At 38.8% G+C, this 17,441-nt stretch overlaps 1 protein-coding gene across 1 annotated transcript in view; it reads right to left on the bottom strand.

Moving 5' to 3' along the window:
* Nucleotides 1–17,441, bottom strand: part of LPAR3 (lysophosphatidic acid receptor 3) — a 201,549-nt gene that overhangs the window by 52,805 nt on the left and 131,303 nt on the right. The window lies entirely within an intron of this gene.

Genomic DNA, 17,441 nt, shown 5'->3' with positions numbered 1-17,441 from the left:
CATTCATGCTAAATGACCCTTGAGTAACTTCAAAGGCTGTCCTGAGAGCTAATTCAAAATATGTCTGACTCTCCAACAAAGCAATGGCTGAAGAAGGCTGACCCAAAGCATCTCTATATATATTCATCATTAGCATTATTTGTTAAATATTTATTTTACAATCTCTGAAGACAGATTACGCTGCAGTACCAGGCCAAAAAAAGATAGGTATATAAATCTCAGACTCACTTTGCAAATGTAGCGATCACTGCTATTGTCTTTGACAATGCCAGATGCTTTTAAAATGCTCTAGCACTCGCAAAGTGAAAGTTGGTGACTGACCATCTTGAAAATCTATTTTCTTTTATAGTTTCAAGATGGCTGCCATGTTGCAGAACACAATGTGATGCATCACGGAACGTAGAGGTCATCTTGAAAGTATTAACAATAGATGATTGGTCCACACTATTGGTCCTTCCAATGCAGGGACATTTTAAAAACATCTGGTATTGGCAATGTCAATAACATTGGATAGCATAAAGTGGGAGAGGAGTGAAATGAGATGGGTGGCAAAAAGATGAAGAAAGAAGAGAAAGATGGGATAGAGGGAGTGGCCCTTAGGGGAAAGAGTGGCAGAGTAGGGCAGAAAATAAGCATGACACTAAGCCTCAGTAGTGGTTGATATGGGACACTCAGAGGGGTAGAAGGAATGAGGTGGGATGGGTGAGCAAGAGAAAGAGTGCAGGCTTGTTCTTTGTAATCAGAAAGCTAGAGAAAGAAACAATGCCTATAATGATTCTAGTTTGTGAAGATGTTACCTCTAAGTTTTTTTAATATTTAAGCACTGTTTGAATCCTCCCATGGTGGAGCATAGTATAAATATTCAAAATACATAATAAAATTATTCTTCCAAGCCTGCACTCATCAGTATCACGTGTATGTTGCTACAAGCAAGGTTCACTGGTAGTTGCTGGGTTGCTATTTGCAATCTATTTGAAACTCACATTAGTAAGCTACTCTTAGACCTGCCTAGCCTCATCTTAACTGTTGAAATATGGTGCTCACTGAAGCAATCTATCAAAAATGTGTATACCATGTCTCAAAACAAAAGACATGTTTTCAAATTAATTGGAGCAGCCCATGATCTTTAGTTGCAGAGTTTAGACCTGAGATGTTTCAAGAAAACAATGAAAGAGCACCTATAGGTATAGATTTTTTGTTTCTATTATGAATCATTCTACTTCTGCATCCACGGGACATGGTAAAGAGATTTCTAAATACCTGGCAGTAGGCTAGATGGACATTTTGTGCTCAGAGCAGATGGAAGCCATGACCACAATGAATCGACTGGATTGTCATAAATATTTCATCCATCGTCAGGTGATGGGACGCTTTGACCAGTCCTTTATTTTATACACATTACAGTGACAATGTTCTTTGCCTCTTCCTTTACATGGTTTCGCAGTGTATATTGCTATAAGAGCCTATTGTCAATCATGTCTACTTTGCTATTTCAACAAAAAAGTGTGTTGAAAACATCGAAGTTTATAAATAGAGTAAAAAAAATATTACGATGTCAATAATGTCATTGGACAGGATATAGAAGTAAAGAATATTGGTCTTAGGCATGTAATATCTTTTTTATATATAGTTGTGTATAATATCGTTTTATTTAATACAGCTGTATAAAAAATTGTTAGTTTGATAAATATGAGTTATTTTAGCATTATAAATGATGAGTATTAGAATAATATTTGTGTTTTTAGTGTGTTTTAGTATTGTTTATGAGTTAAATGTGATTAGAAATTGTTGATTTATTAGCAGGTTGTCAGGTTTGTAGCAGATTGGGGTTGAATGTTTTTAAAAAAGTAAATTGTGCTTTTATGTGTATAATTGATTTTTGAATGTAATTTACATTTTTTCATTGATAATAAATTATGTAAATAATTCAAATAACTTATTTTAATTATTTTTTTATGTTTAATTATTGATAAGTGGTCAGTCGGTTTATTCAATTACACAATTGTGTTCATTTAATACTCATTATATTAATTGTATTTGTTTTATTTAATAATTAATTTATTTTGAACTTGTTTTAATTGGTGTAATAATATTTTATACATTTTATTTGTTTGTTGGTGCTAATTTTAGGGTATTAGGGAGGGAAGTGTTTTACCATAAAATTATTTGCAATATAAAGTTTATATTTTTTAAATGTACGTTTATTTGTTTTATAGTTAATGAATAAATGTGTCCTTTGGAACATTACACTCTTGCCTCCATGCCAAATATATTAGTTACGCTTAATTGTTGAGAATTATTTTGTAGAATTACACTTTATCGAGTATTTGCAAGAGTTTTTGCACTTTATTATTTCCACCGGACCTTGATTGGTCTTGTATCTTGGAGTCCTTTATACAGCCTTATAAGACAACATACAGTGTGTTCAACTGGAACTAACCTTGATATCCTATGTGATTCAGATTTTCTCACTTGTTTCCACCTATTAAACAATTGGTCTTGATGAAGGAGGAATGGATACCACAACTGATCCACTGAAACGTGCTTTAATTATATTAATCTTTCACTGTTGTTTGCCCTAAAGGGGAAATTGAAAAACATATTGATATCTTCTTTAACACTTGGACTTATGGCATTCAACGGGGGACCTTATTTTTAATTTTTGATGGAATGAATTGATTTATTAAAACCAGGACTTACATGTGGGGTTTTGAGGTTCAAAAGTTTTTTATAATCACATTGCATTTTTAATGAACTGCATTGATTTAAATGACTTTCTACAAAACTAGAGAGTAGATTTCTCTTCATTAAGTATTTGATGCCTGGTGATCTGGGTAAGCTAGTTATGATTAGACTAATGATTATAAATGTGATGTCTGTTTACAAATTGTCGAGCTTAGAGAATTTTAGGTTGTGTTTTACAGTTTATGTTTGCCCTAATCCCCCACATTTCCTTTTTGGTTCTGAAACAAGACAACAAGCAACTACCAAATTTCACTACAACATATTACCATTTACTATGCTACAGTAAAATGAATGGACATGCACACTGAATAAAAAAGGGAATCCATCTGACAGTCTAGTGAAGAGAGAGGTCACATTGCTCTCACACTACAAAACAGAAGGGACTAAAAAGGTTTATTTAAATGTATTGTTGTCTCATATTTGGTAGTTTGGCATGGTTAGCAAGGCAATCACTAGAGAAAATATTTCTCTGTGTTCTCTGTAACAAACCAAAAAACAGTCAAACAAATAAAACACTTAAAGGTCCAAACCAACTTCAAGTAATAACAATCATTTGCAATGCAATAGGTCACACATTAATTAAGATTGAGCTAATGGCATTGCTAAATATTGCAACACCAATTGCAACAAAAGTCTATAAATTGTAGGCCAAAAAATGTGTATTTATTTTTGTAGCAATGGTGGCATGCTGCGCTTTAGATGAATATGTTTAAAAGTAAAGTGCGCTATACTGCGATTGCTACAATAGTTATTTGTGGATGCGTTAACAATTGAAGTGTGCACTGATGGCTGGTGGTGTGTGTGCCTGGTGGTGTGTGTGCCTGGTGAAAGTGTGCACTGACAGCTGGTGGTGTGTGCATGGTGAAAGCGTGCACTGATGGCTGGTGGTGTGTGTGTGCCTGGTGAAAGCATGCAGTGACTGCTGGTGGTGTGTGTGTGCCTGGTGAAAGCGTGCACTGACAGCTGGTGGTGTGTGTGCCTGGTGAAAGCGTGGACTGACATCTGGTGGTGTGTGCCTGGTGGAAGCGTGCACTGGCGGCTGGTGGTGTTTGTGCCTGGTGAAAGCGTGCACTGACAGCTAGTGGTGTTTGTGCCCGGTGAAAGCGTGCACTGACGACTGATGGTGTCTGTGTCTGGTGAAAGAGTGCACTGATGGTGTGCTTGTGTGTGTGTGGTTGTGTGTGTGGTTGTATGTGTGGTTGTATGTGTGGTTGTGGCTGTATATGTGGTTGTGTGTGTGTGGTTGTGTGTGTGGTTGTGTGTGTGGTTGTGTGTGTGGTTGTGGTTGTGTGTATGGTTGTGTGTGTGGTTGTGTGTGTGTGGTTGTGTGTGTGGTTTTGTGTGTTGTGTGTGTGGTTGTGTGGTTGTGTGTGTGTGGTTGTGTGTGTGTGGTTGTGTGTGTGCTTGTGTTTGTTTGTGGGTGTGTGTGGTTGTGTGTGTGTGGGTGTGTGTGGGTGTGTGTGTGGTTGTGTGTGTGTGTTGCATTATAAAAGGAGGTTCTGCAAACAAGCATGGTAAAATAAAACTGTGTGATATATTTCTGAGCTATAGTTTACTGACATGTCATAATAGACATTCACTTCTCAGAATAACTGCATTGTTAACACTACATCAAACATGCATTGACAAAGCTGAGTTGCTGTGCAACATGCCTTAAAGTCAAGAAAAAAGCACTGTGACTCAGCCAGCGATAGCCGTGTCATATTGGTTTGTTTTAAACTTTAAGCCATGTTGCACAGAGGCACTGGCTGCTGTGTTATATGGCTTAAAGTAAAGAGGGAAAAGCACTATGACGTGGACAATACTGCCCGCATGATAGCATTTTTTAGCCAGGTTGCACATAATATGTTAAAAACCAGTGCAAATGCTTGTTCCTCTTGTAACGTATCGTTTGCTACCTCTGCTTGTATTCTGTTTGCTTTTGTTACATGCACAATTGTCACTTTTTCCTCATGTAACATAATGTTTTCTTTTGTAAAATGCCCACTTGTAATTTTCTCCTGATGTAATGTTACTGTTTCTATTGTGAAGCACTCTGACACCTTCGGGTAAAGTCCACGCTGTATAAAAACGTATAAAATAAATAAATAAATAAACCCGCAACAACTGCCGCAGCTACAACACACTCCCCGCCCTCTGTGCGCCCAGATTCGTGAATCTTACCCCCGACACCCCTCGTTCATTCACAAGATATTGTGTTCCTTTTAACCAGCTGCTAACGCAGTTGTAGGAGGAAACAGCATTTTCCCCCTCATCAGCATTACAAGATGAGGACAAATTTCACACCGACGTATGTTTTTCCCATAATATCTGGTGACAGATTTGCCCAGAATAAAAATCAGGATTTCGAGTTTTCCAATTCGGAATACAGGGGGTAATGAGTAAAAGGACAAGACTCATTCAAGCATTCTACCAATCATGTATTTTGACTTTTCTTGGTAATTAAATCCATTGTCCCTTTAGGGGCAACGCATCCTTACTTCGCATACAAGCCAGGAGGTTCTTGAGGCACCTAGTGCCAATGCGAGCATGAAATGCAGAGGAAGGTACCCACCGTGAAGGAAGAAGAATATCAAGGAAGATGATAGAGGAACAACAGCAAAATATGAGTCCCTTTTCTTGCTGAACGCAAGAGAAGCATGTTCTGAAATATTTTAAATTATATTGGAGTTTCTGGCACTGATATGGATCCTGCTGTTAAAGTTATCAACGATATTAGATGTGTTTAAATATGGCTACTCACACTAAAATGATAATACGTTTTTGTAAAATGTTGCTAATGAAACTAATGTCTCATATTTTTGGGAATGGGTAGGCCCTCTTACGTGGTCTTATGTGATCACATTACTTTGCTGCAAAATGGAATAAAGCTTCCTAAAAGTGGTGAAGTGCAACATATAGGTAAATGGCCACCAGAAAGATATCTAGCTATTTATCCATCTATCCATATTTATTTAGTGAACTGAATGCTGTCTCACTGAAGTGGATGTGATAGAAATAAATACAAAGCTGAAGTAATGAATGAGAAGCAGCATCCTAGAACTCTCATTATGAGGAAGCCTCATTAACGGTAAGCAGCCTCAATTAAAACTATGCTCCCTAAATAAGAAATTATAATAAGAAGTTATCCAAACCCTAAAATAAGAACAGCAACAATGGGCAGGGGGCCTGCCTCATACAAGCAGGAAGATGCGGAATACCTCTTTAGGTGGGGAACTGCTTTACCTTAGAGCAAGCTTCGCCACTGAAAGTAACTCACTGAACCTAAATATTAAACGTAAACCAGGCTGGTGGTGATGATGCAGGTTTCAATGCTAAGGGAAATGAAATGGTGTGTGTGCATGAAGTATAAGTGGCATTGTAGGAGTGGAATCAGAGATGCAACGAATGAGGAATTCAATCAGGAGAGGGGTCAATGTAGTACGAGCTTTAAATGCATTAACGATATATGCACAGTGGTTCCGCAGTCCATAGGGATGAGGGCTCACTGCACCATAACTGTGGTTGTCATCTGCTACTAACGTATAGGAAAGAGGGCCATGTCATCCTCCCCACATTACTGCGAGTAAGCACGCATTTGATGGATAGCAAACGAAAACGGAAGAAAATGAAAATAAAAATAAAAACAAGTAACATATATATATTTTTTTATGTGGCTGTTTGTATTTAATGTTTTAAAGACAGGTTCATGTACTGCAAGTGAAAATCAATTGAAAAATTAACAAGCATTTGCCGGGCGGCCGTGAAAGGCAGATGGGCGCGCGGCAGTTAAAGTGAAAGTGATCGCGATCAAGGGCTCAGCAACAGTGCGCGCTTGTGTGGCAAAAGTGACAGCACCCAATGCAGCTGTGCACATCACATGTGCACTTGTGCGCGTGATAGTGAGCTGATCGCCATGTAGGAAGCATTTCTCAGAGAACCTGCGAAAGTCTCGGCCAGACCAGCGCATGCACTGGATCAGGCCGAGACCTAAAAATGAAGATAAAAAATTATATTCTGGTTAAATTAGATATGAGGTCAACTTGGATAATGGGATAGAGTCCCAGTAGAATCGTACCATTATTATTTGAAGTAAACTGAAGTTGTATCATTCCAAGCAACTCACACCAGGCTGCTTATACCCATTTAATGTGGAATCTATATGCAAGTAATTCTAAACTTGGTGAAGCAGATGTGTGGAGAGTTTATCTGTTCTAGCAGTGAGAAGGTAATAGCTGAGATGAATTTTAGTGCAAATTACTCTGATGTAGGCAGAACTTCTAATCAGTAATAATAATTTATGATGTATTTGTGCTTTCCTTTCTAAAATGTCGGCCACATGTTTGCTAGTGTGTGTCACAGACTTTCTAAGCCATGTAAGGCAAGTATTATACTGCACACTCACATACCCTGCACACATTTAACTGGTCTCTGAAGGCCTACAACTACTACAGTCAGTTTATAATGTGTAGGGTATTAATATTGACATCTCCCAAGGAGGTGCCAAAACATTCTGCAACATTGACCCATATGTGTATTATCAATCAATCCATTTTATTTAGTCAGTTATCATCTTGTATTTTTCCTTCCAATAATGGCTTAAATTATTAAAGATTTGGTGAGGAATCAGCTGCCTCTATCATTTTAGTTTTCCAACTGTCGATATAACTCACAATCAATGTTTTGCCTGCTTTCTGACACTGACTCAATTTTAACATCAGTGCCGAATGATCTAAGGATGGCTGCCTACCTTCCTCAGGACCTCGACAGAAAAAAGATTGCTTCCTTATTGTACGGACACAGGGTATCCTCTAATAACTGTGAGAAGGCCTCAAATGGATTAGATTCGGAGACACAACAAGAAATGGACGGCTTACCGATAAGCACTTCCGTTTGAACATAGAACTTTAGAAAGGATAAAAAAATTCTGAATCGCACCCTAATAGAAGAATTAATATAAAGTCAAGTCTCCTGATGCCAGCAAGATAACCCCGAAAAGCACTTCCGTTTGAACACAGAACTTTAGAAAGGATAAAAAATTGCTGAATCGCAACCTAATAGAAGAATTAACATAAAGTCAAGTCTCCTGATGCCAGCAAGATTGTCCAAATAAGAAAAAGGAACTATATAATAAGAAAGCTCTAATGCTTATGATTTTAATAGGATTGACAACTGAATCAAGCGACCTTTCAGCTTTTGATAGCGAATTTGTGCATCATCACAGTTATTAGAGGACCCCCTGTGTCCGCACAATAAGGAAGCAAGCTTTTTTCTGTCGAGGTCCTGAGGAAGGTGGTGCAGGCCCACCGAAACGTGCGTCGACCTGGCGTGGAAATTCACATAACAATCTGTGTCCACTGAAGAAAGAGAGTGTTCTGGATGAGAAGTGATGTGTGTGTTGACATATGTATGAGTAGTATGTAAGTGTGTTTAGATGTGTAAGTGTGTGGTATGTAGGGTATCTTTTCTGATCTGTATATAAAATTTGAGAAATATACACATGATGATTTGTATTTTACTATTTATATGAACTGACTAAAAGAATATAATGAATTCAAAAAGGAAAATATATATTTAAAAAATAGTGGAAAATAGTTTTTGATACAAAAAAAATACATTTCTGTAAACATAATTAAAGAAAGTGTTTCTGTCATGTTTTGAAGGACTTTTGCAAAATATGAGAACTATGACATTAGATGAAAAGTATTTAGGCTACGAGGGAACCTTGTTTTGTTGTATTGTTGCTTTCCTCTCTTTTCCCTGGCCAGAAGTATTCAAGAGGGGGTCCCCTATTTATGCTAGTCCTTAGTGGCCATGTCTTCTTACAGCAACCATGTCTATTGTACTTAACAGGTCTAATGTTGGACTTTGCAACTGCACTGATATTACCAGACCTCAGCTAACAAATATGTTAGCTAGCTAGATGGAATGTGCGAGTGTGGGCAGCAGTGCACTCCTTGGACATTTTAAATCTGGTACATGCTGACTTCAGGACCTATGAGTCTAGTAATTTCATATCTACCTCGACCTGTTGATCTTATGGCTGTTACACAAGAACGTGTAGTGTGGTCAGGCACACCGCTGAAAATTACAATATTTTACATCCAGCACAAAAGTACTCTTAGAACAAAATATGCATTCTGATGACTAACTGTGAATCACAGCCCTAGATGTTTTCAGACAAGTCACTTAGAAGTCATGTCAAGCCTGCTTATGTATTTCACAATTGGGAGAACTGTATGTTAAAATGGGCCTAAGCAATTTTTGGTTTCGATTTACAATGCTAGCAGAACACTCGTCATGCAAAGCAATCTTCGTTAACCACATCATATCCCTGGCACACTCATAGTCATTAGGTAATTAGTGAGCTTACAGGAAGGCTCTTCAAATCCATGATATCTGCCAGAGCAAAACAAACCATTACAACTTGACAAGAATGTAATAGGGCTAACAGGAAAGTACTTCAGCCTATTTGCACTTAGTTTGCAGCAAGAGCTGAGTGCATAATAAGATACGAAGGTCCTCCTTTTTCAAGTCCTCTAAATATAGGTATACATAATGGATAATCTGGCGTTCTACTTTATAGAGCAAATCTAAGGATCGTATTTTCAACAAACGGCTCAGATAAAAAACATGAAAAATCAGCTTAGCTTGTATGCAAACTGTATTTATAATGATTATAAACAATTTAGGTATTAAGCATCATTCGGTTCAAAGCAATAACTCCCATGTGACCATTCAAATGTCACGAAATTACAATTCAATGAATATCATTGGCTTTTAGAGCATACTGTCCTATATGTTAAATGTGAAACCTGTATAAACTTTGGTGCCCTGAAACGAAACTGGCCAGGCGGACAATTAAATGCACAGGCGAGGAACATGGTGCAGCGTACTTTTCTTCACCAACAAGTTTAAAGAAATTTTGCTTGCTGAACATATTAAAATCACATCACTTACTTACAATGGTTATTTTTATTTTAGTAAGACTATGTATATATTTTTCAAAGAATTCTGTAAACATATAGGCTCATTGATCAGACATCGTTTCCCTCTGTCAATTACGTCTACGACCTTCCTCATAATGAGAAGGACAAGACCAGCACATTTCTGTATCATTTAAACTGAAAATGGAACTGCTGAGTGTAATGAGATACACAATTGATAGGTATATAAGAAACTACCAATCAGAGCATGCTGATTTACTTACGCATTTCATGTGGGTAACAGAGCATTGGATTGGTTTGTATAGGGTCCTTTACTGTCTTGGTATTTCATCAATCAATTTGGATCATATTTTTGGTCCAAGCTCTAAATTATAAAATTTCACACACTTCACAAGGACTTTGTGATCATGATTTATTCCAAATGGGACAGACGTTTGTTTTTTACCTTCAGCTTCGATCTATGACTTTTTAATAAGCATGAAGGACAGTGCTTATTTTGAGCCATTGCTTTCCGGTGCTCAGCACCGGCACTTAATTGGTTTCCGGTGCTCGGCACCAGCACCTTATTTTCAACACCATACTTAGAGCAGCCTACCATGTGGTGGCGGTGTTCATCTAATTTAGAGATAAGCATAACAATGGTTGTTTAGGAATACAATTTACACTAACAAATTGTTAACACCTACCTCCCCAGCAATTCCTTTATCTTTGGGGACCTAGAATAATCTGAACTGCCACAGTTACATGCAAGAGAGATTGTTAGTAGTTCTTTTGGCAATGATGGCAAGGGCAATGGGTGGTGCAAGCTGCAGGGGCCTCCTGGTCAGAACCCTGGCACTTAATATTTTACAAATTAAGCCCTGATGAAGGAAAACTGTTCTGTACCCATAAACCAGCAAAGGAGGGGGAGGAGGCTGACAAATTCTTACATGACATAAAATATCCATAAGAGGAGCTAGATACTAAATACCCAAGTAAGTCAGGCCTTACCGTGCAGGTGGAACATTATTCGAAACAAGGGCTACTATATAGAACATGCATCACAGGAAGTCACTTCAGACGGATCTTAAAATAAAGTGACTTCAATGATATAAATATAAAACTGTGCAAAGCACAAATCACTTCTTACATCTGTTTTTGATAGAATTCGTCTTTTAGTTAGTAAAATCGCATTTCATTTCAAAGTCTTTCTTAGAAGAACACACAACTATAGTGAACAATTTCCTTCAAAGCACAAAAGTATCCAATGATTATTACATGAGGTTAATAGCAGGACACATGATTTATTAGATAGAAGGTGTTGTGCATGACTATCCATATTAGTTTGAGTGTGCTCTGGAGGACCCTAGCATTAATGTCTTGTAATCACCCGCTAATTGTCTCAGCAGAAAATTATTGTGGATGCTTGTTGTAATAATCTGTCTTCACATATAAAACAACCACTTAGTCATACTGTGGCACGGTCATTACAATATAGCAATAATGACCTAACACTGTAAAAACCTCTAAGACTGTCCTAACTCAAACCTTATAACTCACACTTCATCCTCTATAATCAACTCTAAGCCTAATCCTCATCACTACCGTAAACATATCCCTACTCTTAACTTTGCTCCTAAGTCTAACTTGAAAACTGTCTCTTTAACTTATCCCTACTCTTCACAGATTGCTTATCCCTAATCTTTAACCTCAACTATATGAACATTCATCCCGAGGCCAAACCTAGACAATGATCTTATACATAACAATAACTGTACATAACACTCACTCTAAACCTGAAGTAGTTTTAACATTAAATGTTTAAAATTTTTGCCACTCTGGGATTCTCTAGGGGCGCATAGGTGTTCACAATAAGGAGGACTCTGTGGCAAGGGGTTTGCCTCTGTGTGACCAAGGATTCGACTCCCTTACTCATGCTAGTGAGTGCTGGTCAGCTATGCAGGTGCAATCTCAAACTCCAACAACCAAGGGTCAACTGACTTGCCATTTATCTCATTTCATGAGGTCAGATTATCAATTGACAGGCTTGTTGTGCTGCGATTTTTTCCAACTGCATGGCTTTGTTGCTGTAATGTGCCTAACAGTTCATGTGGGATGCTTAATACATTTTGTTATTGGTAGGGGTGTGAGTGGGGATATGCAGTGTTGTTTGACCACCAAGTTGCCTATTATTTGACTGAATTCTTTATTGAGGATTAAGGTATGAAGGATGGTCTGATGTATGTTCTTAGACCTGACATCCTTGGTGTGGTATTCCCCCAAACCTTTGGCCTTCACTCCTTCTTCTTACTGACTTCATTTTTGTTGGCTCTTAGGCTCTGTGCTCTTTACCTCTGCTAACCACTGCTAAAGTGCTTCTGCTCTCTTCTTCAAACATGGTAAAATTAGCGTACAACTAATTGGCACATTTAATTTACTTGTAAGTATCTAGTAAATGTTACTACTTTTACCCACGGCCTGTACATTAAATGCTACTAGTGGACCTGCAGCACTCATTGTGCCACCTACTAAAGTGGCACTTTAAAACATGTCTCAGTCCGGCCTCTGCAGCCTATAATGCAGTTTTACATGTCCTGAAGTCGTTGTTCACTGTTGTAAGGCCTATCTCTCCCATTGATTGACATTGGGATGCCTTATTATAATTTAATAAGTGCTAACTTTAGATTGGGAGCAGACTGAGATATGCTATTTACACTCAAAGGAATTATAATCTTAAATCCTATTTAATGGTAAAGTCAGAATTTAAGTTACAAATCTGAAAACAACACTTTTAGAAAGTTTGCAATTTTTTTGTCCTCACAAACTGTGCCTTCTGCCAGTGTCCTGGGTCACATCACTGTGAATGGCTCTGCTGTTGGGATTTGTGTATTACCTGCAACCGTTGACTCAAAGAGGGCTTAGGTGTGGACAGGACCAGCAATCCTGGCACGATGGCTGGGCAGGAGCTTTACCTCACCTCACTTATACTTCAAAGGGCTTTGCCCAAGACAGTTTGGAGCCTTGACCAGGGGAGGGGAAGGAACTTTCCAGAACCAGTGCTGGGGGTAGGACAGAGACTACCCCCACACAAAGGTTTGCACCAGGTAATAATATTGGACCTCCAGAGCCACTCATCAGAACACTCCTGAGCTAAATATAAGAGAGAGGCGGTCTTGGGTTGGCATAGGTTGCTTGTTCAAAGGTTTACACGTTGTGTTAATTGTGTGCACTTGTGACGGAGCTGTTATATGTATTTCCATGTTCATGCTCGGGCCACCAAGTGTGTGCCTGTGGCTATGACTATAAGAATTATAGTGTATGGTTGTTGGAGCATAAGGTCCATGTAAATTGATAATTGTGATGCATTGAGTTTTAGTAGGTGTAGCGTGGTGTAGTGTTATACTAGTTCTGTGTCTGGGAAGCATAGGCCAGAAGTTCAAAATCACAGGGTGGCAACTGCAAAATGTCTTTTTAGAATGTACAAAACCCTTTTACATGTTGGGAAATTATTTCTAACTCTAAGAGGGTGTTTCGTTTTTTTCCTTAAGCACAAATAGAAGGGGGCACTAAACAGGCATTCCTATTATTTCTTATTTGGAAACAATGTATCAATGGTTTGTGACCACAATTGCAGCTGAAACCCCATCAACAATTGCCAAACTCTGAGTTAGCGTGGTAACTGACTTGCAAAAGGGATGATGTTTCATGTGGTATACCTTGGAATGGTATCAGGCAGCCTACAGAGGACAATTGTCAGCTCCTCTCAATGTGTTGCCAAGGGGAAACATCATTTTTTAAAGCAGCACCTGTCTTTTCAACAAACACAGGCTTTAAAAAAAATGCCTTTTCATCTTAGTATTCACAGCCAATCACAGAGGGTCGCAAATTGCGAGCTGCTTAACTAATATTCATTAGGTAGACCATTTTCTGACCTCTGTGAATTTACATCTTGCAATGGGACCTATTAGAACATAAGTTGCACTGCAAACTGCACTCCTATTGGCAAACCAGCCAGTGTTAAAAATGGGCATTCCTGATTTGCAACGAGGAGAGGCACAGGGACCAGAGGTTGTGTATCACAACCCCAATTCTGGCTGTTTTTTACTACCTAACCTAGGAGTTCGTTTTCCTTCCTGGCATTACAGCCGGTGGTACCCTTCTTACGTCACTGTTAGGTAGGCTGTCTTATATGTTCTGCATTTTCGTCCGGTTGTTGGTATGCCAGAGTAATGTTTTCTACTGCTGGAAGCATTTCTGTGCAAACAAAGCGTTTTTTCAGTGTGTGTTGTTCTGCAGTGGTTTTGAGCTAGCTATTTCAAATGGAACTGAAGGACCACATTACGTTTTTCATTTCTCTGTTTTCCACAATGAATGTAATTACCCCTTTATTATTTACTATATTACAGATCATTTATTTAATGTATTCACTTTGATTTGTATGTCGTAAAATCATATCTTGGAATCTAAAATCCAAATACTTTATATTTAAATTGTGTGATGGATTGTGCAAATGTGTGTTAGTTCATTAACGTTTAAATCAGTTGATACAGAATCACCCTTTCACATTCTACAATGCACAGGCGGGCGATCAGATGATAAGTGAATAACTTGAAATTACTGTGAGAAGAAAACTCATTTTTGTATTTTCCAATTTTTTTCTAAAACATCAGAATCAGCCACAGGGTGAGCTGATGTGCAGGGTGTTAGCGACTTTACAGTGGATCCTTTAAAAAGAATATTGCTCCCATTTATTTCAAGTATATCACCCCCATTGATTTATTTTACGTGATGGAGCGTCCTCCCAACATCACAATTAACGTCTGGTGGGGACTTTGCATCCTATTAGGTCACAACTTAGACACGATGTACACCTATTGTGTTGGAGACATTTCAGGAGATTTAGTGGCAGTGCACTAATATAGGTAAAATTACTTCTGTAAGGTCAAACCAGGTGGGAAACGTACTAATATAAGACCAGCTCCTCCTAAGTACCACGCATACTGCATATTACACTTACCAGAAATATCCATGCAGCTGACACCATAACATCAGAAAAGCCATCAAGTGTTACAGAACGACAATAGGACAAAGAATGCTGTTGATAGTCGCTTACTACAGAAATAGAGTAGCAAATGAGTCCCTCAGAGGGTTCGGCTTTGTGGCTGAAAGAGCATATGGCCTTGTCTCTGGGGTGAGGAGATTAAGGGATGGCAACTGTAGGCTCAAAACTGACAGCTTACTTCTCTTACTAAATTATCATAGCACTCGTGACATAAGATAAACATGTATAGATTACTATTTACATATGTTACAATACAGTTTCAGTTGTAAGCAAACTTTAGGGAAATTAGGTTGTACATCAAAAGTTTTTTACATTCTTATCTACCTGGGTACAGCAAGTGCCTTTTCTGTCAATTGAATTTTGTATGAGGACTCAAACGACTACTTCTGGACTTCCCAATATATTGATTCAAGTGAAGAATTATTGAATAAACATTCTATATAAATATGGGCAGAGTCACTATTTACTGGTTGCACAATATGGGTCGCTATGTGCCACCAGTATTTTGTTACCAGTAAATATTTTTACGACCCGATCTTAGGCCGGTTTAAAAAAAATAAGATTCGGATTTGCATAACATACCTAAATAGTAACACAAAAAGTTGATGGACGGAATGCTGAACATTGTCAAGCATTCATCCCAGTCATAGATCCAGGTTAAATCCATCGTTCTTTTTGCTCACCACACCACCCCAGTTGGATCAAGCCATATGCAAATTAGTCTTGACCCTGGTCCCCATGGGAACAGTCCAGGTCGAACTGCCAGGCCAGGTCTTACCTGAACCAGAAAACAAGCATCCTGTGACCAGTTTCAAGGTATCACCCTTTATCCGCCAGGCTAGCTTGAATGCAGTGGCAAAGCTATCCCAGGACCCACGCCTGGGCATATACCCTTGGCACTAAGGACAATTTATAGCAACACAAAAAAATGATGGGCGGAATGCAGAATAATGTCAAAGATTCACAAACAGTCACAGATATGGGTAAAATCCATTGTTTTTATGCTCACAACCAGCCATAGGCAAAGCCGTGGGTCAAGACTGATTTGCATATGGTTGGGTCCAAATTGGAGTGGCACTGCAGACCATTTTCCTTAAAGGAAACTGAGTTACATTTAACAAACAGAAGTTCTTGGTTTTTAAAAAAGTTTTTTCAATTTGTTTCAGATTTGGCAGTGGTCTGTTGGACCACTGCCTATGCTTTAAGACACTTTTTTACATTCACAAAAGGGAACAGGGTACTAAGAGATGCTCTTCCCTTTTGCAGTTGATTTACCATTTCCTTTGATGTGTTGTGTATTTTCAATATTTTGCAACCAGATTTTGGTTGCAAAACATTGACACATAAGACAGATTCAGTATTTGGAAGGGACACCTACAACAAGCTATTTCCAGATACCAATTGGGTATCAATTCTGAATCTCGTTTTAGGAAATAGAACAACTTTTACTACTGCTGAAATGGTATTATTACATAGAAAAGCATTTTAATGGTCACAAATGGGAGATCAGAGCATTAGTACATGTGGGGCTGTATTATAGAAAGTGCCCTTGGGGTACAACGGGAATATGCGCCTGTTTTTTGCACCCTGGGGCACTTTGGTATTACAGAAGGGGGTCAGAGCCACTTATGCAGCCCCTTCTGTAATACAGACTGCTCTGGCACACATGTAGCACCAGAGCTATCTCAAGAGGGTGTTCCCTCATTTGCATGAGGAAATCTTTTTACCTCTGCGCCTGTGACGTATTAAGCACACAGGTGTAAAGGCAAAGAAGCTGTCAGGAGGTGCACTGAAAGTGTGTCACAAAAAGGTGGCACACTGTCAGTGTGCCCCCTGAGGGCAGCCCTCTAGAGAGATGAAAGTGGGTCCCATGGACCCGACAGACATCCGCATGCAAGTTGGTACAGTCACTCACTGCACCTGTCTGCAAGGGGATCTCTTATTCCTTTTGAAAGTGCAGGTGGGTTGCTGTCTGTATGGTGAAACACGAAGGGGCTTTGAAACAGCTGCTCTGTATTTCACTTGAATGCTCTTCTCCCATGGTAGCGCAAGTTTGGGGCAGCCCTGAGGCAGTGCATTCGGCATAAATGGGCACACTTTCTCTGTTTGCGCATTGCGCGCATCATAGGACAGGCTCTGGGCTGTTACAATCAGGGTAGTAAGTGCAATTGCTTTAAATTTACAAATCATCTTAGTTCAAAGTATGAAATATTTGTATTTGGACATCAGACAATAACTATGATTTGCTTAACTGGGGTTTAAGAACTGCTGATGTGCAAAACGTACACATGAAGACATTTCTAGAAACGAGAACGAACACTGCAGGCCTGAACACCTTTTATGAACCTGGTGATTCTTTCCTTGGAGGAGTGGTTTTTCCAGTTTGAGGTCCTTTGTTCTTTATTCTGCGGAGTGGTGAAAGGCAGATGCCAGGGCATGATGGCACACGACAGAAAATAATGCAGCAGAGAGCGTGAAAGGTAAACACCCTCTTTATTGTTCTTTTGAATCAACATGTGCTGGTGCATACAACACCCAGCAGTGAAGTGAAGCATATCACGGCATACGGAGGTATAAATGACACTCTGGCAAAATATGTTTTTTGTCATTTACTATAAAGCACAGATAAATTGGCATTATAATGTTATTATTTCAGTTTGTGTCATGCTAAATCAACTCTGTTGGATTACAACTGAAAGCTTCAATTGTCCTCCAACAGATACCAACCT

Source organism: Lissotriton helveticus, chromosome 1_1 (assembly GCF_964261635.1).
Source record: "Lissotriton helveticus chromosome 1_1, aLisHel1.1, whole genome shotgun sequence".
Lineage (NCBI taxonomy): Eukaryota > Metazoa > Chordata > Amphibia > Caudata > Salamandridae > Lissotriton > Lissotriton helveticus.
Note: the sequence above shows the minus strand (reverse complement) of the source record. Positions and strands in the feature narration are given on the sequence as shown.